Consider the following 15782-nt stretch of genomic DNA (forward strand, 5'->3'; position numbering starts at 1 on the left):
CAGATGACTGAAGACATGAGCTTTGGCCTCCTGCCACTTAACACATTTAGAGCATGTGGATATTCTTGTGTTGTTATTACTTAACATTTATGGAGCAGCATAACTTCTCTGTTGCTAGTTCTTGCGATTGTTTTGTTAATCTTACAGTAAGTGCTATTTTTCTCAAAGTCCCAGCTATGAGAGCAGCAAAATACTCTGTTCCAGTAAGAGCCCTACCATCAAAAACAGCAATTCTGTTGGTGGCTTGAACGTCTGGATGCTGTCAGCTAAAACTATTGCAATAAAACCTGAACTCCTCCTGCCGTTCATGGGAACACAAAAGGCAACAGGGTCGGTGTTGTTTTGATCTTCAGTTATTTTCAAATTTGAACTGGGTCTGCTGTATTAGAAAACACCCTTCACTGAATAAACTACATCTTATCGCACTGAAATAATTCATAACTCTTTTTTCAGCTCAAAAGATTAATGGTGTTTGAGCTCGAATCAGTATGGATGGTTCTCCCTCCCCATTATATACACTTACTTGCACAGAGTTTTGAATTTTTCCTCAACATTTAAAAAATTTTTTTACTTTTTTTTTTTTTTGCATTAAATGCTTTGCAACTGACAACAGGATAAGGAAACGGACAAGACATTTCTTCTCTTCCTATAGTTTTTAAGTTGCCAATGATGAGAAAAGAAAAGGTGGCTTACGTTCCTGTAACGGTTTCTTGCCTGTAACCTCATATTTCTGTTGGAGGTTCAAAAATTTTTCTTAGATAACTTTCTTAGATTACTGTCCAAACACCAGTTCCTGCCACTTGGAAAAGTTATACTAAAAGCATTATTTTCACAGAGTTGTTAACTCGGAGCCTAGACATCATGCCTTTCTAAAAAGCTTTAGTGTTCATAGCTAGAAATAAAACTGCTATGGCATGAGACATTTAGAAATAAGAAAGCAGTAGCTTGAGACTCCAGTTTGGACACTCTTTTTCCTATTTTAATCCACTCCTCTGGAGTAACAATGTCCAAGCAGAAATAGTTAATGGTTTAAAACTGAAATCCACTGCATTCAGAGTAACTCTACTGGGCAGATGAGGAAGGAAAAGCCTTGTCTGGCGCTTTGGAGACTTGCCTCAAATTCCCTGGATCTCCAGCAGCCGAACTGCCGCCAGCGTCCACTTCTTCTGACCGCTTTAAGCTCCTGGATGACAAATAATAACAGACCTAGCAACGTGCAGAGATGTCAGATATATGTGCTTGGGGCTTTTGCAAGCTCTTTAAATAGCAGCTAGCGACACCCTGACATCCAAAAGGATGTTCAGCATTCACAATTTAATTATTCCTCATAAAAAGCACGTGCAACCAAGCTAAAGGAGTGACAGCAAATAACTCCCAATATTAACCCTTTCATCATATTCCAGTCTCTAGCTATCCTCTAAATACACGCTCGCACGTTCCCAGGTGTTAATAACGCTTACCTTAAAAGAATAAAATAGAAAAAGATAAAAAAAAAAGGTGGAGCCGCTCGCCCGCCCCAGCCTGCCTGCCCTCGCGCTGCTCCCTTGGGACGCAGCTCGGCCCTAAGACACCAGAAAAGAAAAAAAAGGAAAGGAAAAGGAAAGGAAAGGAAAGAAAGAAGGGAGGGAGGGAGGGAGGTGAATGGGAAGGGAGCGCTCGACGACGAGGGCGGCGGGAGGCGGCTCCTCGCCGCGACGCGGGGCGTCGACGCCGCATCCCGCGGGCTGCTGAGGAGGCGACGCCGAGCTCCGGGCACGGCGCGGGCGCGGGCGCGGCTGGGGAGGGGGGAGGCGGCTCCGCAGCGCCCTCCGAAGGGCGCTCGGGGCCCCCGCAGCGNGAGGCCGGCGCCCGCCCGCCGCCATGAGCCGCCGCAGCGGCGGCGCCGCGGCGCCCTCTGCGGGCCCGTCCGTGAGGGGCCTAATGGCGGCGCCTCCCGCCTCTTCCCGGCCCGCCCCGAAAGAGCGGGGCGAGTTTCGGCCCGTGCCGCAGGGGGTCGTGTCAGTAATACCCATTTTTTACACAACACCGTGATTTCCAGGCCTCTTTCTGTGCCGCTCCTACACACAGCAGGCGTGGAGGGAAGCGCGGAATTGAGGTTTTCCACCAAAGAGGATGGTGTCCGTGTCCTGGAAGTTAGGAAGTTAGCGTTTAATCCCTGAAGACTGGTATCTAGGTTTGCCCCGGAATAACGGGGAAGGCCCATTTGTTTGCTCTGCTGTGCCCTTTGCGTATCCGCGCTCTCCTCAGCATGCGCCGGAAATGAAAAGGCGGCTTTGTATTTTGTGGCAGTTAATGCAGATGCTTTTTACAGGTAGTGAATCTATTAATAAAAAAAAATAAAAAATAAAAAATAAAACCGTGCTGAAATTTCCCGTGGCTGCTCTGCCTCCTGCACGCGGTGGTGACATTTCTGGCGTCTTTAAAGCCTGCCCTTTGCGTTGCTGTGTTGTGCTGCCTGTTGGACTCGCTGATCCTTGGCTCTTCCCAGACGCTGCCTCTCGTTTAATTGGCGGTGGCAGCTAGCGATCCAAGAAGCCTAATGAACAAGCCTGGGCTCTTTCGAGGATGTGTACTTTTAAACATGAATATTTTAAAATATTTTGATAGGAAAGAGTGTTGTATAATTTACTGAATTTTTAATATAATTTTACTTGTTATTCTCACATAGAATCATCGTTTCTGTAGTTACTGCAGCCTCGCTAATTAACGTGGGGTTGGGAAGATGATTAAAGGAAGGCTTCGGGTGTCTGTATTGTTCTAGTTTAATTGCTGCTCAAGCAGCGATTCAGTGGTGTTTTTGGCAGTTGAGCAAAATTTGCCTGGCGCTGTGAAATTCCCTGCGTATGAGCATAAGACTTATCAGTTGTTGACTGGCAAAAGCATGCAGATTTGTGCACTTTTTTAGCAGGGCTCGTGGAAGGAACAGACTTTGCGATGATATGCCCTGAAATGATTTGGCTCGGGCAGTCGCACGGTGCCCCTTATTAATTCGGTGCGTGGGTAGCTGGAGTCCTCTCTGGAGAGGAGGGAGCAGGCTGGAAGGAGCCACCTGAGCCCCGGGAGAGCGAGGGGTGATGGCATGAGGGGGGCTCTGCTGGCGTTAGGGCTAGCAAGGACACCTCCTCCCCCCCCACCACCTCCCCAGTGCCTCAAGAAAAGCAGGTTTTGCGTGAGGAGCCCGTGCGATACGTGACCGAGAACTGGACGCGAACCTGCGACGCGCAAGGACAGCGACTGGAGGGAACACGCCGATGAGCGGAGAGGATGAAGTAATCTGCAAGCACTCCTGGTAACTATTCGTGAATGCAAACAAAATTTTAGCAAACTGGCGGGTGCCAGGGCCCTGAGGGCACTAATCAGCTTTCACAGCCCCGAGCAGCCTCACCTGGGGCCTCCACCCACCTCCTCCTCCGCCCAGGAGCCCCATTTGAGCTTGGGTTGGGACCTTCGTGCATCTGTTGCAGCTTGTCTCCTGGCCCGGCTTTGGTGCTGTCTCTCAGGTGAGCTTTGGACCCATGCGGTAGCCTTGTCTCCATTCCTCTCTCCTGTTACTCTCGCCTGGGCTCCCTGGGTGTATCCTGGAGCTGGTTCATTGCTCGTCTTCTCCGGGACTGTCGACGGACCCTGTTGCCCACGCCTGGTTCTGCCCGCCGTGTTCAGACCCTGCGGGACTGCCCTGCTGGAGAGGGCACTGCCCGTGCCAGGGTCACCCTGCGTGCACAGCTCGGCTTTCCCTAGGGAGCTGCTGGCCCTCACTGCACCCAGATACCAAGTAAGGAATTTAAAGTATTCTTATTATTTTAGTTCAGATACTTATGTGTCACTAAATACATCAAGGTAAGTATACTGATATTAACACACAGTTTGTTGAAATGGAACAATTTAATACATTTAGAAATATATAGTATTAATAATAAGGAAAAAAGGAGTAAACTAGCAGTTTAAATGCGGAAAGATACCTTTAAAATGCTTTCAGGGGTTGGAAAGCATTTTCAGAAAGGGAGTTTGGAAATAATAGGTTTATCCAGGCCAGTTGCTTCTGTACCTTGTGTGTATGCATCTCCTGTGTCATGAACTGCATCTTTTGACATTCACTTAAAAAAAAGTGAATAAAGAGAGGATAATGTGGTGACATTATTAAGACAGCCAATTATTTCATAAATGTAAACTACATTAAAAATGGTGTACAACATTATATATTTATGGGTACAATTTTGTTCTACTGTCATATAACAGAATGAATAATACATTAGTCCAAGAACTTGTCATTAAGTGAATTTCTTTGTCACCTTGCTATTTAAAAAAAAAAAGTCTTTGGTCTGTGTATATGCATGGCTTTAACCCTTTTCTGGGCGTGTAACGTAGTGTGGGTGAGGTTACTATGAGACCATAAAGTTGAAGTAAACTTTATAAGTTTTAAGGTGAAATAATGCTAATGAAATTCATTAGAGAGAAATGAAAATATTCAGGAAGGTTTTACTTTTTTTTTTTCTTTTAATGAGGTGTGATAAAAAGGAACTGATATTGGATATTATTTAGATAAGAAAATGTTGTTCCTACTTACCTTGTTCCTACTTACCTTGTCTGTTGTCAGAACATTATTATGATAACCTTAGGAAAGAGTTCCTTGGCAAGAATTAATGAGAACATGGAATTGGAGGAGACTTAGTTAAACATCAAAAAACTTCCAGGTAAGGCTCAAAATCGTGCTTTATCAGATCTAACTCTAAAATGCCAAGCCCTTTTCCCTTGTAAATTACTACGTATTATGATACCAATACCACACTCATGTCTTACTTGTTGCAATGAGGTTGTGTGCAGCTATGACAGCAATGACTTTTTTTCTGTTCTTCCTGCTTATATTATCCTAAAGCCTGATTTTGAAAGGTGACGAATGAAAATATTTGAAAGCTGAACTAGTGTCTACAGAAGTTTCTGGACACGCTCAGATCAACTTTGCTGGCTCATGAGCCAGCAACGCGCCCTTGCAGCGAAGGTGGCCAGTGGTATCCTGGGCTGCGTTAGGGAGAGCATTGCCAGAAGGTGGAGGGAGGTGATCCTGCCCCTCTGCTCAGCACTGGTGAGGTCACATCTGGAGTGCTAAATCCAGGTGTGGGATCCCCAGTACAAGAGACACATGGGCCTACTGGAGCAAGTGCAGCAAAGGGCCCCAAAGATGATTAAGGGACTGGAGCATCCCTCATATAAGGAGAGGCTGAAAGAGCTGGGACTGTTTAGCCTGGAGAAAAGGCTCTGGGGGGTCTTCTCAATGTGTATTAATACTTGATAGGAGGAACAGAGCAGTTAGAATCTTCTCAGTGATGCCCAGTGACAGGATGAAAGGCAGTGGGTGCAAATTGAAATACAGGAAATTCTATTTAAACATAAGGAGAAAAAAAAACTTTTTTACTTGAGGCTGGTCGAACACTGGAACAGGTTGTCCAGAGAGATTGTGGAGTCTTCATCCTTGGAGTTAAGTTTAAGAATCTGTGGCTTGAGCTCGAGGACCTCCTAACAACATCTCCTGAAGTCCATGGTATCTGACCTCTAGTTTATGTGGGTTTTAATCTTCTTCCATGGCTTCATTCTTCTTCCAAGAAGTTAGGTAACATCTATTTACTGTCTGATAGGGAGAGATTAAAGGCGTAATTTAGTTTGAGGATTAGGAAAAAAATTAAATTTGGTTGGATATGGGAATTTCAGGCCCCAGCCTGAATTCCTGTCTTGCCCCACAAGCCTAGCTGAGTTGAAAAAGAAAACCCTAATACAGTTACATGATGATGCAACTTGCAGTATTGAGCTTCCCAGGTGTTCTGCAGACTTCTCCATTTAGATGTACATGATGAGTTTGCACCTTTCAAAAGTAAGATTAAACTCATCTGAAATAACATTTATCTCAGAATGTGTTAATCTGATTTTTTTTCTATTTTCTTTTTCTCCCTAATGTAATTGGCAGCAAAATCGAATCATTTTACTACTGAGTTGGGCATTGAAAGGTGAACACTGAATTTTCTATTACTTGATTTTTATGCAATGTATACACTGCAGCATTTGATAGATTCAGACCTTCTGGGGAAAAACTGAGAATAACATTTTGAACACAAAGGCTCAGTTGTTGACTCATATTGCAGAGACCATTGGTTTGATTTTTTTAGTTTATGAGAGGAAAAATGGATTCTCTGCAATATATTTTGAAAATTCACAGAGTCAGTTTCATACTGGAGCCCTTGCTGTTAGCTGTGTGCCACTCCTGTGGAGTAGGAGATGTTCAGGCTAGTGAGAATGCTCAAGAAAAAAGACAAAAGGTATAGCAGTACCAAAATAAACCCAAAGAGCCCGGGGTCATGAAAATTTTTGTTAGGTCCTGGCCTGAGGTCCTGGCCTGAAGCTATCTGAGCAGGACTTGGAAACCATGGGGTATGACATGAAAAACTGCAGGATGTGACAGGTAAGTATGAAATGCTAGGAAAAAGTTACAGGTATGTGGGATGGCTGGATTGCGCAGCTGGTTAAGGGGGATTAATGGGAGGAATGACCAGCTACCACAGATAATTTGAGGGGAGTACTGGGCACCTTCTGGAGAATAACAGTCTTGCAAGGCCAGCAGGATCTAGGCAACCATATCAGTAATACTGTATAAAGTTGAATTTACCAAGGTGGTGGTAACAGAAATACCAGTTTTATGTATGGATATAGAGAGACTGGGATCAGCAGAAGGAAAAAGTAGCTGAGGTGGGCTGTTTATCGATTTGGAAGGGAGCAGAGGCAGAGAAACAGAGGTACGAGGCTGGCAAAGAGGGTCAAGAAACAGGCAAGGGTCTAGCAGTGTGCTGCCTGGGCGTACCTGTTGGGCAGCCCCGTGCTTGCTCACTGCAGCTGGAGCAGGGCGGTAAAACAAACCTGTTGTTCTGTCCATACAGCAAGAGTCAAACCTGCTTCTGCGGTTGGGAGGCCAGGGCAGGAAAGCAGGGTGCTTCAGCTGGGTATTCCTTGATGGCTGGAGGGACAGATGGATGGATCGAGCATCCTGGTATCGCCCTGTCAGTGCCCGTTGCAGGCCTGATGACAACAGCAGCTGCCCACTGCACCTTAACTTCACGGTTGCCGTACGGAAATGAGCTGGAAAACTGTAAGGAAAAATTAGTGAAACTTTACAGCCACCTTTTAAAGAGTTTATTAATGATGAATTAATGAGTGACAGCTCACTGTAGTGAAGATATGACATTTTCTGTGACACCATTACATTTACATTCTTTGGCCTTCCAGCCCCTTAAAATCAGGTGTTAGAGGGAGTAGAATCAAAATAAGGTTTCCAGTAATTATCATTGAAAACCCAGCTGGGAAGTTACATCTGGGCCTTCATAAAAAGCAAAGTTAAATTCTTCTAAGTATTGTGGATCAAGACCAAAACAATCAAACATATTTCCTTAATAGAGTAACTGGCCTGTTGCAGAGTGGCGGGAGTATTAGGTGTGATGTGTCTCAGCTTTGTATGGGTCTGTCATAGGTCAGGTAGTAGGCAATGTTTTGAGTCCAAGATGACAGAATAGAGGAGTACCATGTATTAAATTTGCAGATGCTGTCAAGTAACACACAGTGCTGAGTCAATAGCATGATGCTGTGGAGAAGAAGACAGCTGTAGTTCTGCAATGTATTCATAGGGGTGATAGCTGTAAGACATGGGAAAGAGTTATTCTACTGCAGTTATGATTGAAGAGGCCTTAGATGGGCTATTGTATTTGGCTTTCAGTGCACTACTTCAAGAAAAATGTGGAGTCCAGAGGAGACCAACAAGAAAGCCTAGAAAATATGAGGAGGGTGAGTAGCTGAAAGAGACATTTTCTCCAAAAAGAGACATTTGAGAGAGCAAGGAAGCCTTAAAAATGTCAAGCACTGTAATAAAACAGTGATCTGTTGTCCTGTATTTCTAATAGAGTGGAAAGAAGTGTTTGGCTACTGCAGTAAATTCCTAATTATGAAGCGTTGAAACATTTTGCTTAGGGAAGCTGTGGGATCATGAAGGTTTTTAAGAACAGATTAGACAAACATCTGTCAGGTCTAGGTACACCTGATCTTGTCTCAGCATAAGGCAGCAGGTGAGATAATCTCTTGAGACCTTTACAGTTCTACATTTCTATGGTTTTGTGCTCGTTTATTTATACAGAGGCTTTCTTCTGCAAATCTAGCAAACAAAATTATGTCCTGGAAAGGAATTTACATAGCCACATTAGTGCTGATACTAATTCATTTAAGTAACTTCTCCCATGAGGTGCTTTCTCTTTCTTTCTGCTGACTGGCTTCCTCAAACCACCAAATAACTGCCATTAGTTAGCTCTGATGCCATAATTTAGATTAGAATTCCTCATGGAAGTGCTTTTCCTTCTGTCTGTCTTTTAAAGCATTATGCTCATCTGTGAGGTATATAGTTAATGATGGTAAGATTCTTAGGTATTGTATCCTGCAGATGTTTTAGTAGTTTTTAAACATTGACTCTTACTGTGGCCTCTATACGTAAGGAACAGGAGAATGTGTATACAAGAAAGGCAGGAGCACATAATAACAGTATGTACTATTTTTTCTATCAAGAAAATTAGCATAAATGTTTGTATTAATTTTCAATGTGGATACATAGTCCAGATTACTTGGTATCTTTAGTAGTTTCAGAGGGTAGCTGTTTAATAATCACTCTGTTAGCCTATAGACTTAATTAGAAAGAGAAGCAGCTAGATGCGTGCAAAAACAGTCTTGGCTCTAGATGCCCTGTTTCTCTGCAGCAGGCATGCTCTGACTGCTGAGCTCTTAACTCGGTGCAGCTGAGAACAGCGTGTTCTCATGGTTACTTATCAATACTGCTTTTTCTCTCTGCTTCTAGGACCTTTTTAAAGGCTTCTGTCTCTTAATGATAAACTAAGAGCCTGAGCACCTATTAAAATAGTGCCTTGAGGTCAGGCAATTTTTCTTCTGTGTGGGAGTAGCTGCCTTTACTCTTCTAGGGTAGCTTCTCATGTCTTGTTTTCTGAAGGACAAAAAACATGGATTACTTGGGCTTTCATCAACAGTTTAATGCATTTGTCCTGGCTACCCTTAGGCAGATTTTTTGCTTAAGCCAAGTGCAGACTTCAAAACATTCAGGTATTGCAAAAGTAGGAAGAATATACAGAAATCTAAGAAGTGAAGAATACAGCCGAACTGTTAAGGTACTCCTCACCCTACAGAGCTTGCAACTCCAGTGGCGCGAATCCAACCCTCAATCCAATGTGATTGATACAGTATATAAAAACTCGGCAGTGGAGTTATGCAGCTCAGTTAGCACAGTTCATAAACTATGCAGATCAATTAAGAAAGCCCTGTATGTGGGAAACAATGTGAATAGAAGTAGATGCCCGAAGTAATAAAATATGCAGCTCAATCAGTAGATGATGCAGGTGGATAGTGAAAACATGCTACCTGATATGCAAAATGTGAATGTGAGAGTGTACGTGCGTGTGTATGGGTAAAAATAGCCTGGACGTGTTTGCAGTTAGTCCATCCCGAGAAGGCAGGCTGCTGAGCGTGTGAAGTACTGCATCAGATGTGCCTGCAGTGACATTTGTTCATTGCCTACGAGTATTTTGGAACTTTCTCCAGAACGACAGTGTCTATAAGGAAATGAGTATGCAAACTTTTTCTATTTCTGATAGACTTTATCAACGAGATGGCACCTAGATGCACAGCAGATGTTGTCTTTTGTGATGCAGATGAGTCTTTTGGAGCAGTGCAGCTGATAATGAGCTCTGTGTATTGTTACAAGATAGGGCTGCCAGGCAATAACCACTTAAGAACCCTACTAACAAACAGTTACAGTGCTGAGACGGGGTCCATCTCCTCTGAGACAATGGGTCAAATCCCATAGTTTTTAGTCTTTTTTCAGGGAAAACCTCTTTTAATTTCAGTAGGAGCTTTGACTTTGTCTGGAACACAGGATTTGGCCTTTAGAAATAAACAGCTATTCTAAAAGTGTCAAACAAGATTGCTCAGCTTTGCCAGTAATTGAAGTGGAATATAAGCAATACTTAGTATGCAAAAAATAAAGAAATTAGAATAGTTAGAAAATAGCTTTACTAGTTAATATGGAATTTGATGAAATGTTTATTTGACATCTAACATTTTTTATTTGGCAGGACAGTTTACAATCCTGAATAATCCATTTAGTGTATGAAATAATGCAAGTGCACTAAATATTGGGATACTGCCAGTCAAATGCTTGGCCCAGAAATGCTTCTTGTAAGCTGGTCCATATAGAAACCAGAATTTTTACTTTATAAATGTCTGTATTGTTATCCCCTTCTTTATATGGGACAGCAGATTAGCATGAGGTAACTTGAGGAAGTGTCTGCCAGGAGCACAACACTACACATCCTTGTAATGACAATAATAGTCTCTGCATTAACTTCAGTGGACTTTTGAGCAGACCTTTCATTTCTGTAGTGAAATGTTTCTTCCTCACCGGAATGGACACACCAGGATGTGACATCTGGAAAAAAAAAAAAAAGAAAAAATAAAATTAGATATCACCTATTATGGTAGAGGAAACACTGAATCCAGTTCTACAGTTCTTAGATAAAATTCGTGATGTCTGTATACAAGGCATAGCTGTGATTTAGTGAACTGTGTAGTATGCGATCCATGAAGAACTTGCTTACAAGGGAGACTTTTTATGGCCCACCAGGTATTTGTATTATCACCAATTCCATCAGAATCAGAGGAATTTGGCCACGCTTTCAAAATCTGGGCAGGTTAGGGGAACATTCATCAGTGCCTTGTTTGGCAAGATTTTGAAAGGTGCATGTCCCATGTATTTATAGGACAGTAAGAGGTTGCACTCTGCACTGTGCAGAATCTGGCCTCTGACAGTGCCACCATCAGTAACTGACCACAGAGGCACTATAGCACAGAACAAAATTTTACTCTTCAAAATTGGGTGATTATTAGTCAAATATGTAAATTATTTGTAGGTACTATCTGTAACTGCTGTAATATTTACATCAGGCTTTCCTGTTCTGGAAGGTTTACCATTCATCTTGGTTTTCCCTGGCTCACTCCAGGAATACAAGAGACCTTTGTGATCTCGACAGATTGCAGGAACGTAAACGTGTTCTTTCCATTATTTTTTGTTAGTGGGGTGGGGGGGGGGATTTTTATAAATAGCCTAAATTAAAGTGACTCCAGCCTGACTGTGAAATTAATAGAGCTATCAAAAAACCCACTGTCTTTATACAACAACTGTTAATTATTTACAAGCAGACTTCTGCAAGAACAGCATTGTAGCTGTCAGCATTGTCATTATTAAAATTAAAATGCTTTGAGTAGAAGATAACATGACTGATTTAGGCTAAATGCAGTGAATACTGAATATTCTGTTTCTCCTTACCAATTAGTCGGAGACAACAATAGCATCTCTCTTTCCTACCATGATGTTTATTCAAAGAAGTCTAACTATCTAACAAAATAAATATTTTCAGGGCTTTTTTTAAGAAGGAGACAAATTCATGGTAGATATTGCAATAAAAGTTAAAGACAAGGGTTTTTTTTTTTCTTTTTTTTCCTAGGATGAGGGGGCAAAAAAAAACTATTCGCAGTGAGTAAATTTTCAGATAATGAAATATATGTGAAAATCTTTTGGAGTCACGATATGATACTGTTCAATGTGTGTGTTTATACGCTTTAGAGTTTTGAGTTGCTCAAGTGTTCTTTGCTGTCTCTGATTTCATTTGTCTTTCCAAACATATCCAGGTCCAGTGGTAATTTCTTGTGGTCTTTGCGTAGTTGATCATGATTCTTTTTTATAAACAGCAAGTGGGATGTCAAAGAGCTTTCAAGAAGACTATGCAGGGTGCCTTGAGTCAATCTTCCTGTGGCTGTATATTCTTTTGCATGCAATCTTGCATTAGCTAATATTTCATTGTTTTAGTGACATTAATGGTGTATGTCAATGAATCCATCAATGAGAAAGTAGAAGCAAAAGAAATGAGGTATGAATATGTCGAGGTTGTAAAGGGTGATTCAAGCATGGCAAGTCTCTGCAGATCAGAAGGGGTTGAAGCGTCTAGCTGGAAAAGTACCGTGTCACACTGCCTGTCTTCACAGTAATGCCACCAGTGGTCTTCTCAAAAACTGGGTCTCTCTCACCTGATCATTACTTTGCTGCTGTATATTCTCCAGCCTGCTGTCTTTGCTGGTTTTCTTTTGGGATGATCAGGTGATTCTGGGAGCAGAGCACACTTGCTTCAGAGTAAGAACAGGAAAGAACAGTAAGTGCTGGAACCACTGCCCACCTCATGGCATTAAGGGAATGAGTCGTCTGAGAAGACCCTTTTCAGCATAGTTATCAGAAGATTGCCTCTGTGTAAATCTTCTGAGGACTGTGCTTAGCTATGACTGTATTTTTGTACTTATTCAAGCACAACTAGTTTGCTCCTCTACATTTTCTTCCATGTGAAAAATTATGATTGTCAAACACTGGGGGGGAGTGTTGTTTGGGTGCTATTAGAAGTCAAAAGTTGGCTTGCAGTGAGTGAAGGAATCAATCTGTTAATTCGTACTGTATGATGAGTTAATTACTTAGTTGCAGAAATAAAATCCAAGATCCTGGGTTACACTCTCCTAGGCCAATGATTAGGCCATGCTTCCTCTTGAAACATCTTTTTTTTTTTTTTTTTTTTTTAATCTCTTGTTTAGAAAACAATTCATAGAGTGAGAATTTGTATATTCTGCTAATGGCTTCCAAGTTTTGAGTAGTCTCATAGAGGTGGGAGAGAAGCATAAAGGTGGGAGTTCATATACATACTAACTTGAAAGGAAGATACAGAGAATACATAATCACATTTTATTTAAAAAAAAAAACTTCTTTAGCATCATTAAAAGTAAGTGTTCATCCACCATTAATTTTGTGTTTGGTTATAGAGGCCATGCTGGAATGAACAGGAACAGAAAAGTTATTCCAAGCATTTACTATTAAAATGGAGGATGCATATGACTGTGGATTCTATGGAGCAGGTTTTTAAAATATATAATTTGTAAATCCTTCCTATATTGCAAAAGGCCAAAAGCTCTAACAAGAATGGTACAAACATGCCTCCTTGTTATCTCTGGGCAAGCAGTCTTTCTATTCTTCCAGTAGCTGGCTAGGAGTGCTTGACCTTCCAATTTGCTTTCCTGAGAGTTGGTTCATTTGATATTACTTTGCCTGTTATTAGAAGAATGTCAGTGCTGGAACGCTCCCAGCATGAGTTTGCTTGTATGCTTTCATACATGTGGTGAGCGTAGCCCAGTATCGCTTCTAAAGGCAAGATCATGCAGGTCCATTTGTAGGACAGGTTTCTGTTAGGGCCTGTTCGTCGGGAATCTGGAATTTACTTATTAAAGGAAAGTTAAGGAGAAAAATTTACAGATGTGCTTAAAGTGGAAGGCAAGTGTGCTCAGCTTGTGTGCGGAACGCTGCACGAATTATTTAGAAATCGCTTTTCCATTACAGTTGCCAAGTTCTGGATGTATTCTACTGGCTGTGTCAGGTCCTGAGCATTGGTTCCACTGGGGCAATTGCACTTTTTGAAGCCTGTCTAAAGTTCTGTGATTTGGTGAGATACAACCAGTATGAACTGATAGGATTTATTTCTTCCAAGTGTCCTATTCTTTCCTAATTTTTCTTTTGGCTAATCTTCCCCCAAAGACACTGAAGGAGTCCAACCTTCTGCCTGATTTCTAAGAGGCCCCGTCAGTTATATTAACTTCTACAATTTCCTTGTTGCTCTTAAGCAAGTTATTAATTAACTGAATGTAACCACTGGCTGTTGATAAATCCTTTTAACTAATTCAAATTCCATATCAAGCTCAGAGTATTTTCACTTAAGCTGCTGCTGAAGTTGAGCTTTGCGAAGAATTAGTTCTGATCTGGTTTTTGAGTGTTAGAGTTGGGGAAAATGGAGAGAAGATATTTGTTTGCTTGATTCCACATGACAACTCCAGGGTGACTGAATAGACTGTACGGTTGGTTTGATAAGGCTATGCACTGAGCCAGCAGCCTCACATACCAGCGACAGGGGGCTGGAAGGGGCACTGGCAATTGTAATGGATTTTATCAGAATTTCTCTAAAGACCGACAGTTTGCCTTCAATTATTAATGTTTTTCAGAGGTTTCCCTTCTGAGAGGTATGAATAACTAACTTAAATATGCATTTGTGTAGCATTTGCAATAATGAATAAATTACTACATCGAAAGAAGTTAAGTAGCACATCCAAATATTAAATAATGGAAGAGATTTTTAAGAGTGTGGGAAATGTAGCCTTTAAGTAGTGTAACTTTTACTGTTTTTTATGTGTATGCAGGTACTATGGTTACTACATGTATAAATGTATTACGATAATGTTTGTGAAAAACATGTAAATTAGCTCGAAGTGCTGTAGCAAGAAAAAGCAGTGCCTATGTATCTTGGTGTATTACAGTGTATGTGTTAATCCTGCAGTGTTCTTAATTCGTCTTTGGGCTCAACAGCATTTCATTTTCCTCCCCATCCTCAAAAAGCACTTTGTGCCCAGTGGTGTAGGATTATTGCCTTACATCCGAAGAAAACGCAGACTAGAGAAGGCATTGGCCCTATTAAAACATATACTGAAAACAAACTGGAGTGGATTGCCAGACGCATGGAAGGAACTGTAGGGCATTCGGCAGTTGTTCAGTGATTGATATCGTAGGAGACTTTGAGGGACAGTGACTGTATTTATTGTTCTAGTTTGATTTTTACTTTGAGTGGAATTCTAGGAGACCTATTCCTGTAGTCTCCCTCTGACTGCTCTGGTCTGTTTAGTCTCTCTCTCTTTTTTTGATAAAATATTTTTATGTATTTTGTAAAATTGTATAGCAAGTCCTTTTCCTGTAACAGCACTGTAGTGTTCAAAATTCATCACAAAGATGAAATCTCATCGAAGAAACACTTGAACACGCGAGCTTTTGGCAGCATCACCATGACAATGAATGTATTGGTATTTGTTCTGTGATACAATTTATAGTATATTAGCAGTATGTTGTTTATTTTTAGCATAATATTTTAATAACAAGCTATTTGGAAATGGAATTCTTACAGATCTGTCTTATTGATACTTAAAAAAAAGGAAAGTTTTATGAAATGTTACATATAGCATCAGTGTGTTCTGAAGACAGCAGTCAAATTTAAACCTTTATGATTTTTTTAATATACTGAGAACTGCAGAAAACTGTCTCTACAGTGTATAGGTTGTAAAGTAGATACTCTTTTTAAAAAACAACCTTTTTTGTGTTAAGATGTAAACTGTTTGCAAAAGCAACACTTGGGAAGTTTATAGGTACATTCTTCACTTCTGTATCACCTCTGCATGAATTGTGTCTCCAACATCATCTCAGAGATCCATGGAATCTGGTTTGCTTAAAGCAGCATCTGACTTCTAAGACCTGAGAATTAACCAGTTTATCATAGGAGAGAATATTTGCCTGCATGCCAGTTTACATTTCTAGGAGGAATACTGAACTCTTTTCAAAATGGGAAAGGTAATAGAGCCTTGCAATTTCTGGTAAAGAGATGCCTCTTAGAAGAGGCTGTATAATTCCTCTGGATGTTTTACAGTTGCTTGCAGTAAGAGTACTGTTTCCTTTTGTATGAGAATTGGATGTTGAGAGCAAGTCAGTTCACAGCTCCCACGACTGCAGCAAGGTGTTTCATTAGCAAAAAAAATTTTTTAACCATACCCTAATTAGCAGACTTCGTAATTCA

Source organism: Apteryx rowi, unplaced genomic scaffold (genome assembly GCF_003343035.1).
Source record: "Apteryx rowi isolate R43461 unplaced genomic scaffold, aptRow1 scaffold_140, whole genome shotgun sequence".
Taxonomy (NCBI): domain Eukaryota; kingdom Metazoa; phylum Chordata; class Aves; order Apterygiformes; family Apterygidae; genus Apteryx; species Apteryx rowi.